Source organism: Ochotona princeps, chromosome 25, assembly GCF_030435755.1.
Source record: "Ochotona princeps isolate mOchPri1 chromosome 25, mOchPri1.hap1, whole genome shotgun sequence".
NCBI classification, from domain to species: domain Eukaryota; kingdom Metazoa; phylum Chordata; class Mammalia; order Lagomorpha; family Ochotonidae; genus Ochotona; species Ochotona princeps.
The window spans coordinates 11,783,072-11,796,994 of record NC_080856.1 but is presented as its reverse complement, the minus strand read 5'-3'; the positions used below and the strand labels follow the sequence as shown (position 1 = coordinate 11,796,994).

Here is a 13,923-nt window from a genome sequence, read left to right as displayed (position 1 = left end):
TTCATGTCTCCCACGTGGGTACAGGGTCCCAAGGACTTAAGCCATGCTGCACTGCTTTCCCAGATCAAAAGTAGGGGGCTGGATTGGAAGCAGAGCATATGGGACATGAATTGGCACACATATGGGAAACTAGTGCTTAAAGGGGAGGATTAGGCAATTGACCTATTGCACTGTGCCCACAAAGCTTTTTTTCAGGCCCAAGTGGTATGGCACGTGTGAGAAGCAAAGGAACTGAAGGTTTTTTTAAGGAATGGATAAGATGTGGAGCCGAAGAACAGGACGGCTTCCAGATAGAGCTCAAATGGCAATTAGATATTCATTCTTAACAAGACTGCCATTAATTTTTAATTTGATGAGAAAATGAATAAAATCAATTCAGAAAAATGGCCAGATGTAGCTTGGAATTGATCATGAGTTGAATCTTGATTTTTTTCTTTAATTTGAAATGCAAACAGGCTGACACTGTGGCATGGCTGATAAAACCAGTGCCTAGTGCCAGCATCCCATGTGAGTGCCAGTTTGAGCTCCAAGTGCTCCTCTTCCAATCCAAGTGCGCCTAGGAAGGCATTGGAAGATGATCCAAGTGTGTGGGAACCCGTGCCCGTGTCGGGGATTTAGAGGAGGCTTCTGGCTTCTGGCTTCGAAATGGTTCGGTTCTGGCTGTTGCACCCATTTAGGGAGTGAACCAGCAGATGAAAAAAATCTCTCTATCACTCGCCGTCTTTCTGTTTCTCTCCCTTTCAAATAATAAGTCTTCAAGAAGAAATAGTTACAGACACAGATTTTCCATCCACTGCTTCACTCCTCAAAATCCTGTAACAGTCAGAGCTGTGCCAAGCCTGAAGGCAGGAGCCAGGAAATCAATAGCTGGGTCTCCATAACGGATGACGGGGCTCAAGGACGTGGGCCACCGCCGGCTGCCTCTGCACCGTGCATGTTCAACATACTAAGCCAGAAGGAGAAGAGCGATCCCAACACAGGCACTCTGATTTGGAATGTAAATGTTCCAGGTAGTATCTTAATGACAGAGGCAAAGGCCCCCCTCTGTCATTCAATGTGAAATGATGAAACACCATTCAGGAGGAGAACTCCAGAATGCATTTGAAACTGTACAGCTGGAGCTTGGGATGAGTCAGAACCCGGCACATTTGCTTCCATACTAGAGAAAACTGATAACTGAGCATCTGGAAGAGTTTTCTGAAGTGAAGATTTGAAAGGAAAGGTCACCTGGCTCAGAACCAAGTGACTCAGGGATCACTGGGGCCAGCCAACTTGGTGGGGTGCGAGTGTGGTTCAACTTGAGCTTGGAGACAATTCCATGGAAACTTCAGATGTTTCTCCAGAGATGAGATCAGTTCGAGAGCGCATGAGAGGAAGGTAGCATTTTTAAGATACCCTAGAAGACAGACCAGAGAGTCGAGAGGAGGCAGTAAGAAGAGAGGAGAGAGAAACTGGAGGAAATAGTGTCAGAGGCGAGGGAAAGATTTTTCTTGAATTTTAATTTATTTATTTTCATTTTTCTTGAAAGAGACAGCTGGAGACAGGCGGTCTCTACCTGACAGTGTAGCCCCCCAAATGCCCTGTGACAGCTGGAGTTGGGGCCCAGGGAAGCCAGTCTGATGTTCCAATCTGGGATTCCCACATGAGTGGCAGGGCCTAGATACTGGAGATCTTATTCACTGCCTTCTTAGGGTGCACATTAGCAGGAAGCCAGAATCCAAAGAGGAGCTGGAACACAATAGGACATTATCAGGAAGATTCACTGTGATGCCCCTCCTTGAGTTATTGTTGTTTTGTTTTTTAATCAGCCCATTGTTACTAACCTCTAAATATTAAGTGAAATATTGTTTTCCGCTGAATTATACATGTGGGCATCAGTCTTTTAGAAATACTTGTGAGTTTACCTGTAATACTTTACAGTCCTGTTAGTGTTGTTGTAGACATCCTGAAATACCAACCTTGATTTTAAAATCATGCTAATTGCCAAATTTCCGTTATCTTGTTGATATGAAGAAGTATGAACTTGTTCTACCTCAGTGTCTAATGTTATAATGACTTTCGCACAATTGGTTTTCTCCAAAGTTTTGGGTATTTCGTTGCATAGGTTTAAAAATGTTGAGTCGAGTTTGTGTCCATGGCACACACACAAAAAAAACAGAACTAAAACCTAAAAATATCTGTTTTAGCCCCTTCACCTCCTAGGCATTCTTTATAGGGAAAATAATTTCTTTTGTAATATACCTTTTTTCTAAATTTGCATTTCTGTTGCAGTTTTAACAATGTGGGAAGAAACAGGTTATTTTTGTGAATAGATCCTTTGTACTCACATTAAACCGAGATAATAATAAAGAATATGTTCAAATATCTGCGTTAAAATTACATGAAATAAATTCCAAAGAGATTATTGTTTTCATATTAGCATCTTAATGCTGTACTTTCACCGATACATCGTCGCCAGTACCAGGACAGAGGAGAGAAAATTAACTTCACAGTTTTTGTAAGCCACAGTTCGGGGAATCTTAATTTAACTCTCCATAAATAAGTGTGTGGAAAAAAAAACGAGGTTATGCTTCCAAGTCAACAAGCTGGTGACATAGCGCTTACAGGGTTTGGGGGCAAATCTTCCAGCGGGATTTGAATTGATAGGCAGCGTTGGCCTCAGGCTCCCTTCTTGGCTCGTACCAGGGCCCTGGTAATTTGTGCTGGCTTGCTTTCCTCTGGTGCACTTAACCCAAGGCAAAACAGAAGGTGGTAGGTGTTCTCTCAAGTGGACATAGAAGGCAATTCGAGGAATAAAATGGAATAATTTATTCAGCAGTTTGCTCAGGGAAATTAATTATTCTCCCCATTTTGAAAGAGAAGCAATCTGCATACAAATAAATAGTAGTTGTCTCTTCGAAATCCCGAAGTTTGGCAGAAATGGGCAAAAAATGGAAGGAAAGAAAAGAGCAAAATGAAGTCTAGAGTAGTTTTCAAAGAAATAGGAAGCCTACTTATGTTTTCGGCTGACTTCTCTTGGGAACTAAACTTGAGGAACTCAACCTCTTAGGGAATAATATCCCCATAACATAACAGAATTTACACTTGACACTAGTTGAAGCTTATTTTTCTTCTCACAATTATGCTCCTTGAAGGGTACAGAAATTGCATTTTCAAATGACAGAGGATTAGGTATTTTAGAAAGAACCTTTCCATCTAGGCAGCAGATATCTCCTGGAATATTACATGCTGTCGAGTGACAGCAAGAGTGAGAGCAAAACCGAGCCTTTTCCCTCAGGCCGTGCAAACGACCGGCTTCAAGTCAACAAGTGTTCACTAAGGCTCCGCTGTAGGCCAAGGCCGCATCCCACAGCCTGTAGGGAAGTTGCATTCTAGTTTTTAATCAATTTTCTTTCTTTCTGTTACTTAGAAAAATAGCCACTTAGCATGAGAAAGAAGTTTGAAGATACAGACTTCTGAATAGCAACTGACCATGAAATAAAATATCACACACACACATATACATTTAAAAGTATATATGTATGTATGTATGTGTGTATATATATATTTGGAAGTATGTATATATATGTGTGTATACAGATTTTTATATATTCATATATATATATTTGGAAATAAGTACATATTTAGAAGTATATATATAAATGCATTTAAAATTGTCCTGGCAGGATTTATATTTTTCATTATTTGGTTTTGGATGTCTTGGTGAATGTCCCAACTTGACCGTGACCCCAGCATTCCAGCATACCTGCCTTTCAAAGCCAAGCATCTAGATTGTCTTTTTAAGGGAGCTGCACTATAGCAGAACAGCTGGGTAGCCATGTGGATCTCTTGTCACTCTCCACATGTGTTTGCAGGACTTGGCTGAATTCTCAGACGCTCAGCACATCTTCAGCATGTCCCAGTTCATTCAGCCGGAGCCTCTTGCCAACTTGCCAACTTCCTCCCTTGGCAGGCACTCAGCCAGGGCCTGGGTCACGGCCATGACCCGCCAGGATGTTGAGTCCCTCCACACTCCTATTTTCTGCCATGGTTCCTGTTTCCTCCTTCCCTTCACAGATGGCCCTCTTACAAGGCGGTCTGAATTCACAGTCTCTGCTGTGTCCAGTTTCCGCCTCCCCCCAGGTTATTGCCTGTTCCCATCACTGACCCACCCCGGGACTTCTTTGGAGAAGGAGAATATCTGACATAAGCTCCTTGACGTGGGCTGCTCCTCTGCTTGCCTGACACCTCCCTTTCCTGCCTTTGGGCTCCCCTGTGGATTCCTCTGTCTCCCCTGCCAGCTCCTCTTGCTTGGCTTCTGCAGCTCCCGGTTGCCTTTCACTCTGTCATTGTGTTCACTGGGAGGGTTTCAGCCACTGAGAACTCCCTAGCTCAGCCCTACCTGCCTCCCAGGCTGCGCTTCCCACTGCCTCTCACCTGCAGTGGAAGGTCCTCACTCCACAGGCCTGGCTCTTGCCGAATTATTTTGTCAAAATCGGTTTAAGCTAAGTCATTTTGTTCTTACGAGATTCTTTCGCAGGACGTGACTCCAGAAACCCTGGCGTCACACTTGTCTCTTCCCATCTGGGCCTCATCCAGAATCTTAGCATTGTGTGCTAGTCCTGCCTTCTCTCTGTATTTCCTTAGTTGCCCCTCATGACCTCTGTGATTCTGTGTTATTGCTGCATGGTGTCCGCTGTGCCTCAGACACACTTTTGAAGGTCTTGTTTGTTTACCTTGCTTCTCATTCCAGAGACACTGAGCCACTCACGTCTCTGACAATACCTTATTCTTGCCTTTGCACAAGTCACCCACTGGCTGAAGCAACCTTCGCTTTTTCTCCCCGCTCTCCCTCACTTATTTCTTCTTCAAGAGGTTTTCTTCCTATCCCTGGTTTCTTCTCCTTTCATGACCTGGAACTCCAGCTCACGTGTTTGAATTGGATACTGCATGCCATCTCTTTGTGATATGCTCAACTGTCAAATGGGACTCTGGCTTACAAAATTGTCCTAAGAGTTAAATGAAGGATTATTTGTAAGCCACCTAAAGCAGTATCTGCAGCATAGTAGGCACTGTGTAAGGTGACTGAATAAGAAGGAAATTTAATGAGATATGAAGACAGTTTATCCTACTGATGAGAATAGCCTTTGAAATCACATAGATGTAAATTTGAATCCCTGGTCTCCTCCATGGTGCCTTTGAACGTCCAGCTTGTTACATAAACTTTTAGAACCTCAGTTTGCTTGTCTCTGAAATGGGCCAGACACCAGCCTCATGGGGTTTTCAGTGATGCGGAGATCATACTGATGAGGTCTGTGCCCTGTTGGCCTTCTGGATCCCTCTCTACCCCCAGCCGTACCCCCAGCACCATGGAGTCATGCCAGTCACAGTAGTTGCTGTGCTGTATCAGGACGGCTTTGAACAAACTTTGAATTCTTGAGTTCTCGCTCTGCAGTCCACACAACATAGCCAAAAGTTCAACGAAGTTTTCATTTCATTTAAGCACAGTGAGTTCTTGTCTCTGGGTTCCTGCGCAGGTCAAGAATGAGGGCTGTGTTTATTTTTTCATCGTCATCCCCCTCTACACACACACACACACACACACACACACACACACACTTCCTGTGTACTCGCCACTGTTAGAAAGATCTCCGTGGCTAATACCATGTGACTCTAACAGCTTCTGTGGACCCGAAGACGGGGTTTATGCTTTGATCACTGCTTATGCAAAGCCTGCTTTCTGGGCCCCTGCTCAGTCTTTGCAATAGGGCTGTCTGGGCCTGCTTCTTCTCCATTCCTGCCTGGTAGAGCCAAGTGCTCCTGGGGCTTTAGCCAACTTCTAGTCAGTTTGTATTCAGCCTTAATTCTTTCCATAGTGCTGTGAATGGTGCATTAAGCTCAGTAATACCCCAGCTCAAGGCCAAGAAAAGACCTTGAACCAGACTTGAAAAATCTACTGGTTATAGATAATAGTAGATTATATCATTCTGGAATGTGAGTTCTTGGAAAGATCTTAGAGATCATTTTTCCCTTTTCAATGTGGATATGGACATGCAGTGAAACGCCATGTTCAGGATTACTCAGCCAGTCAGTAGCAGAGCCAAGGCTGGGAAGCCAGCTTTAATTTCCCAGTATCACAGTCTTCATAAATAGGGTAGTCCTTGGCTGTCTGGGCTTCTCACAAAGGTAGAAGAATTGGTTGTTCATTGAAACACCTTTGTCTCTGCGTCCCAAGGTATGCTACTTCCCTCATGCTGGTAGCGGCTTTTAAAACAAACACACAAACAGGTGACAACCACAGACACTTAAAGCCTTTCTTCTTGTAGCTCCGTCATTTTTCTTCCCAAATGATAGGTGATGAGCTCTGAGCCAGGAGAACCTCAGCTGGGCATGCGGGTAGGGGTGGACGCAGCTTACTTAGAGAACTTTGATTTCTCTGTTTTCTATGATTGAATAAGCCAGGCTAAGCAGTGTTCACTGTAGGAGAAAACCAGGTTTACCTTCGTTTGTCAAATTTAGAATACTTGCAAACAACACCTTCTTAGATTTTCTTGGCTCCAGAGTTGTCTGTATACTGAGGTGTAAGACCAGAATCATGCTGGCCTGTTCATCTGTGATGCCTTAAAAAAAAGTCAAATGGCATTAGTGGATGACATGGATGGAATGTGTGTGTGTGTGTGTGTGTGTGTGTGTGTAATGAGGAACAATGCCAGCATTGAGTCACAAATTAATGCTATAAATAATAGGATTTGCCTCCTGTGCACTGCTTTGAAACATGCTTTGGTGCCGCATCTCACTGTCCCTTTTCACTCTGCTTGTTGCTCTTCATCTCGCCTGGCATGGCTGTCACACTGCTGTGCCTCTTTGTTTGGGGCCTGTCTCTTCTGTGGTGGTGGAGGGGCTCCTCCTGGGCCATCTCTGGATGAGGTTCCTGCTTGCTGTGTGAGGTTTATCCCTCCAGCTGGGCGGGAACAGGCATCGCTGGAGACCTCTCGCCCCCGTGGACGGCAGAGGTGCTGTGTGCACTGCTCTCAAGCCAGGGCTGGTCGGCTGCCTGCGAATGATCCCAGCCCTGTGGATTTTGCAGGCTTCAGTGCAGCCTCTAACGGCAGTCCTTAGTGTGATTGTTTACTCCCAGGAGCTGCCGGGAAACACTGGGGATGACCTGGGTAACTCCGTGGGTTTCTGCAGCAGGGTAATGTCAGAGACTGAAAGGATCAGCTTTGTCTAGAATGATTTTTCCTTGTTGTCGTCATCCTGTTTAACCTTTCGCAGAATCACCCAGTTGGGTACATTATTATGCTGACTTATTTTCATAACGTACTTAGGACAATGTTTAAACCAGGGACAAAAAGTGACGTCAAAATATGAATTGGGAAATTCGCACAGTTGGTGAAACAAAATTGGGAAAAATATTGAGTCAGGCATTTCAGGGAGATGGCACGTTTTCCTTAGAACTAGTCTATTTATTTTCATGTGTTTTCTCCTAGTCGTAATAGTTACTGTCACCAACTTGAGCAGATTGTTTGACATTGTTTTGTTTGACATTGACTTTCTCTAGAAAAATGCTTCTGTTTGACATTGACTTTCTCTAGAAAAATGCTTTTAAAATCGATAGTACAGGCATTGTGGCACAGTAAGCTAAGTTGCTACATGCATCCTGCCATCCCATTTTACAGAGCCAGTTTGAGTCTGGGCTGCTGTGCTTCTGATCTGTCTCCCTGTTAGTGTCCCTGAGAAGGCAAAAGATGATGGGCGACTCAGATGAGACTCTAAGTTCCTGGCTTCGGCGTAGACCAGTCCCAGCGATTGTGGCCATTTGGGCTTGTGAACCAGTGAATGGAAGATAGTTTCTCTGGAACATTCTCCCTCCACCCACCCCCCTTCTCTCTCTCTCCTTGTGTGCATCTGTTTGTCACTGTCCTTTTCAATTAGATATATAAGTAATTAAAACAAACTAATATTTTTATTATTCAAAATTGTTGGTAGCCTCATTATTAATGTGCTACATTAGAGATATTACAGCTCGCCAACTTAAAAGAGTTATTGCTGCAGAGATTGAAATAAAGTATGGTCTTACTCTATTTCTGCTTTCTAACTTTGGGAGAAAAAAACGGATGAGAATTGAAATATGGAAAAAATAGATTGCTGTGTTTGAGTGGTCTGCTATAGCCAAAATAGCTAGAAACAGGATTACCAAAGCTGCCCTGCAGATTTCTGCTCGTCTTTGGAAATTCTGCTTCTCAGTTTCCTCCTTGGTTTTGTTGTCTGTGTTCTCCTTTTGTTTTGTGTTCATTCCTGGACTTAGTGGCCAGATCCGGCTTCTGGATGTCTGGCTGCCAGCTCCCGTAAACTCTGCTGTCGGCATGCTTAGCTTTCTTCCATGCTCTAGGTTAAGCTTTTGGGGAACAAAAAGTGTTCTGACTCCTATGTTCTCTTCTGGACTCTTGACAATGCAAGCCTTGACCGGACGACCCGCACCACTGCTGCAGGTGTCCTAGCCAACAGTTCCCAAGGAGTTGCCTTGGAGAGTCTGGAATACTGATTGAATTGGAGCAGATGATAGGATAACTGAGTAAGAGAAGCAAAATCTCTATGCCGTTCCCTGGATCTAATTGAAAATACAAATGTACTGCCTAGAGGCGGGGATGCATGGATTGCAGAACGTGGATGTCATATGAGTAGGCCCTTTGTGGCGTGTGGGACCACAGGGCTGTTGTTTCCAAAGGATCTTTGGAGTTCATTGAGAGGATAGAAAGCAGTGAAGATTATTGTTCACCTTCCCTGAGTGTGGTCTTCCTGCAGTGGAAAATGTGGCTGTTCTGGAGCTTTCTTTTTCACCTCCTGACCTATCTCACTTTCTTCCCCACTAGGAAAATGTTGACTCTGTTCTGGCTAAAACTCACAGCCTCGCAGGACAGCCGGCAGCCAAGGGTTCAGTGGGAGTCGCACTAGCGCAGTGCAGGCCCGTTTATTCCGACAGCAGGTCAGCCTAGGGCTGCCAGCCAGAAACACCGTGAGTCCTCCCTCTCGTGGAGAGCTGAAGCTGCCTGCAACTGCGCTACCGTGCGGTATTAGTAAATATTTCCCAGCCCCACACACACTTGAGGAGCAGAACTCCCTGGAGAAGGCTGTGTCCTGGCCCTCCCAGCTGGATTTTCACAGGCTTGGATTCTCAGCCTTCTCAGCTGCGTTTCAAGATAAGCAGAGCCCACTTGCAGCCTGCTTTGGGATTCTGTGTAGAGAAACAACAGTTTCAGGAAAACAGTGTCTGGGAAGGGGCATGCCTCCTCCCAGCTGGGCCCGTGCACCGCGGGTAGCAAGCCACCACCGGGCAGATGTGCGTTGGAGCAGCTGAAGAAGAGGGAACCACTGTGAGTGCCCTGGAGCTTCACTGGTGAGGCTGCGGAGCCAGGTTTGATCTCAAAGCAGTTTCCTAAATTACTAATTCTGCGTAACAGTGAGAGCTCATGTTCCAATCCGCAGTTGCTTTTTGCCCATTGCTGGTCTATTAGATGCTAATGAACCTGCTCCTCCGAATATAGTTTATGTTGACAGGGATCTGATTAAGAAAGCATTTTTAAGCCTTATAAGTCATAGGAAGCTTTGTTAGAGATTAGTCAAGATAAGACACATGCAAACCTGTATCCATTCCAAAAAAAAAAAAAAAAAAAAACAGCTGAAAAAGCTGTTGATTCTTAGAATTCATGTGCTGCATCCTTGCCCGCCCTACACTTTAGCAGCTTGCTATCTTTGTTCTAAGAAATTCAGCGCACCTGTCCTACCACATCTTAAAGGCCGGAAACTCAAGAAACAGTAAAGACTTGTTTCATCAAGCTGGGTTGATTGTGCAAATAGTTCGTTAGTGCCCCGTTTGCAGGTTTCTCTTTACTGTCACCAACAACGTTCTTCCCATTTGCCAGTGATTTTTGATTGTGTCCTGAATGGATAAATCAATTTGGGATAATTCATTATAGACTGAATTCTGTGGAAACAAAACTTCAGCCTCATTTTTAAGCCGAGCAGAGCTGCTGGGGTGAGTCGCAGACGTTTTCACAGAACAGCAGGTTGCTGAGGTCAGTTTCCGGCATTATGTTACAGATGCGCAGAAGTGGCAGCCCTGCAGATGTGCCAGCTGTCACCGGACCCAGAGATGGATGTTGTGACCCGCCGTCTTTCGTGACTTCCCTTTAAAGTCGTCTTTTGCTTTTTCAAATGCAGTGCTGTGCTAGCGGTGTCCTCCCATGCACAGGTGTCCTGATAGGCACTTGGCTACCAGGGTGTTTCTTTGTTTACAACAGCTGTCACTCTTGTCCTCTCAGTCCTGCTCTTGTGTTATGCAATTCTGACTTGGCCCAGTTACCCACAGGACAGGCTCCCTTCCCGGAACCGAGTTGGCTTCTCAGAGGTTAAACACTTCTGCCAAAGCCTGTCAATAAGGCCTGAATAAACCGGAAGAACTGAAAACCTCAGGAACACAGGGAAAAGAATTATTTCTGACAGTGAACCACATGGATACAGAGAACCCATTTTTCTTGAAATTTTTTTGTACTAAAATCATCTTGGATTTGCTAATTTTTCGTCTCTCTTTGCATCAAACAACACCATGGTTTTCATGCCTTCTCTGACCCTTGGTGCCTTGTGCCACTGATTAGGGTAGGAACTAGAACAACTATTTCTTCATGGTTTATTTCAACCTTTTCATCTACCTGTGTCATAGTTGAATTCCTCTTCATAAAATACAACTTTTAAAAAAAAAAAAACACTTGGAGGAGGGGGATGACACAATGGCTCAACCTAGCTGACCCTGCACCTCCAAGTGCCAGCATCCCACAGGGACTTCTGTTCCTGTCCTGGCTGCTCCACCTCTGGTCCAACTTCCTGCTTGTGGTTTGGGAAAAAAATGAAGGATGGCGTAAAGCCTTGGGCTCCTAGGAGACCCAGAAGAAGATACTGGCTTCTGGCTTCAGACCAGCTCAGCTCCAGCCATTGTGGCCATTTGGGGAGTGAACCAGTGGATGATATATCTTTCTGTATCTCTTTCTGTCAGAAAATCTGCCTTTGCAATGACAATTAATAAAATCTTAAAAAAAAAAAAAAAAGAACTTTTGGGATACAGGATAAAAAGCCAGATAATTTAACTTATTTGATAGAATTTAGGGATCTGTTTTTCTTGTCACCATTTCTAGATGTTTTTCAACAAAGTACATAAAATGGGTGTGCTTTTATAGATACCATGTTTAGTATCTCTGTCATCTTTAAGACACGTTTTGGTTTGTGGCTTTTTTTGGTTGCCTGTTAATAGCTTTGTTTATTCTGAGTAGGTTAAAGTGCTTTCTTAGTAAATTATACAGACCCCTTGGTTTAAGACAATGATTATTTTTGTAAGATTTAATATTGACATAGGTAATGTAGGCTTTGGAATGTCTGCTGTTAATTTTATCACAAGAGTTCCTATGAAATGTCCACGTTGCTCTGTTTACATAACTGCGGTCCTTATTTTCTATGTTTCAGATTTACAAATGTGCTTCTTTAGCTTGAGACATCACCTCGTTTTAGGGTGCCAACCTTGTGCTTTCAACAACACAGGGAGTATTGTAACAGTTCTCCAACTCAGTGATGACTGCTCTTACTCATTGAATGTTAACATTGACTGGGAACTCTGCATAAAATGTTCAGTTCAGCATAACCTTGGAAGGGAAAAGGAGCAGGGGTGAGCATGGAGGACTATAGATGGTGATGTGGACATGATGGGAAATGTGTTTGCCACCCCTTGTGGTAGCTGCCCTCTGTACCGCAGTGCCCAACATTGAGTCCCATTTCTTCTTCTTTTTTTCTTTTTGATGAATTCTCCAGGATGTTTTGTTTGTTTAAATTTGATATGACTTATTTTTAGTTTTTCAAAGGTTTTATTAATACAAAGATAACAGATGTCATCTGTTGTGTACATACAACTCTAAGAGGATAACCATACTTGCCACTTTTGCTCCTTCCCTCAATCCTCATCCTACTTCCCTTTATTTTATACCTGTCACTTGTGCAAATTTTTTTCTTTTTTATTTCATATATGCAATTTTTTCTAGTTTTGTTTTGTTTTGTTTTTTACGCCACCGGGCCCACATATATGCAATTTTAAGAGCGTTATGGCTCCCTCGCTCCCTGCTCATTTCCTCCTTACTTCTTATTTTTCATTTAATTTTTGCAGTGATATGTCTTCAGTTTTCTTTTTAATCATAAGCATAACCCTTCCCTAAACAAAGAATTCAGTAAGTGGTAAGAACAACCAATGCTCCTCTGGAGTGTAGACAAGAACTACACCCAATAATCAAATCACAAAATGTCAATTTCTGTCATATATATTCTTTGTTCTGTCCTCCGTACATTATCCCAAATCTGGGAAAGCACAATATTTATTCTTTTGGGGATTGTTGGTGGGCCCTCTGGGAAGCAATAGATGATGCCTCCTCAAGGACCTGCATGGTTCCTTTATGTGGGAGGTACTGATGGAGTCATTCCTGGCTCCAGCCTGACTCAGCCCTGCTGCTTTGGGCATTTGGAGAAGGAGTCAGCTGAACCAGCCGGGTTGGTTCACTCCTAGTCCTGTAATGCAACATTGTCTCAGGAGGTACATCACGTGGTTCCTGGCTCTGCTACTTACACATTAACTAAACACTAACCAACTAACTTAACATTAACTAACATTGACTAACGTTAAGTCACAACATTAACTAAATTTTTTAGTAAATCAATCTCTGTCTTGGTAAACTGAGTATCAAACCAGTACTTACTACTTCTTAGTAATCTTATTGGGATTAAATGGATCAATGTTTATATAAAAAAAACCTAAAATAGAATTTAGTGTAAATAAAATTTATTTTTTTAAAAGTGACAGACATCTCTCCTCCTAACTGAACACATTTCTTAATTTTGAAAATATCAAATATGTTTGCTGTGTTGATACTGAATTAGTCATTCTATGTAGTGCAACTAACCCTACATGGTACTTTGCAGCTGTCAGTTTACGTTGTAGGAGGTAGGTCAAATGATTAGCTTAGAGCCAAGAACATGTTTTCAAATCATTTTCTTTGTCTCCTAAACATGAAAGGACATTTTAGCAGACTTACTTAATTTATAAATCTCATTGGTTTGAAGCAGGATTTTAGAGATTCATATCTTGGCTTAGGGCTTTTCGTTTCTGTGGACATCTATCCTTGTAGTCAGTGATCTGGAAGCGCTGAATGTTTGGATGCATATAACCTATGAGAGCAGGCAAGTTTCTTAGTTGGGCGGGTCACGGGTCACTCCCACTTCTTCATCCGTGGGATCCCAGTTGCACACGAACCGATCTCATCCAGTCTCCCTTCCAGTAGAAATTCACAAGCACCTTTAATAGTGGACAGATGCCATGAACAGTGGCCTTCAATGTGCTTCTTGTAATTGTTAAAGTCTTTCAGACATAACTTTTTTTTTCAATTTCTCCCTTCTAATTGTCCCAGAATTTCAAGAGAAAGAAATGCATAATATGTACCCAAAACTTGTTGAATTAGAGTTTTTTTGATTACTGCTTTTTTTAAACCCAGTTGATAAAGTTTGGCAAACATTGTTTCGAGGCTCATCACGTGTTACATCTCAGGAAACAGCAGAAATGTAAGGTATTTTGCCACCAAAGGAAATGTGGGAAAGCAGTATGGTTTGTGTCCTTATTCATATTGGCTCATGTGCACATCCTTTTACTGGAATTAGGAAGAACTTTTCCAGAAACAATGGTTAGACTTTACGGGTAATCTCATCATTTTGGCTTGAATTTGTGTGAAATAAGGGGAAAAAATGAAGCATGAAAGTGGGTATTTTGGAAAGTCAAGCAAGTGAATGCTAGTTTAATGGATTTTAGTTTAATGAATTAAGTCTCCGATAATATACCAACTATTTCTTGTTTGTTCCTTC

At 43.0% G+C, this 13,923-nt stretch overlaps 1 protein-coding gene across 2 annotated transcripts in view; it reads left to right on the top strand.

The window, feature by feature from the left end:
- MDFIC (MyoD family inhibitor domain containing) overlaps positions 1–13,923 on the top strand; it is a 78,387-nt gene that overhangs the window by 63,680 nt on the left and 784 nt on the right. The gene's annotated exons all lie outside the window — the stretch shown is intronic.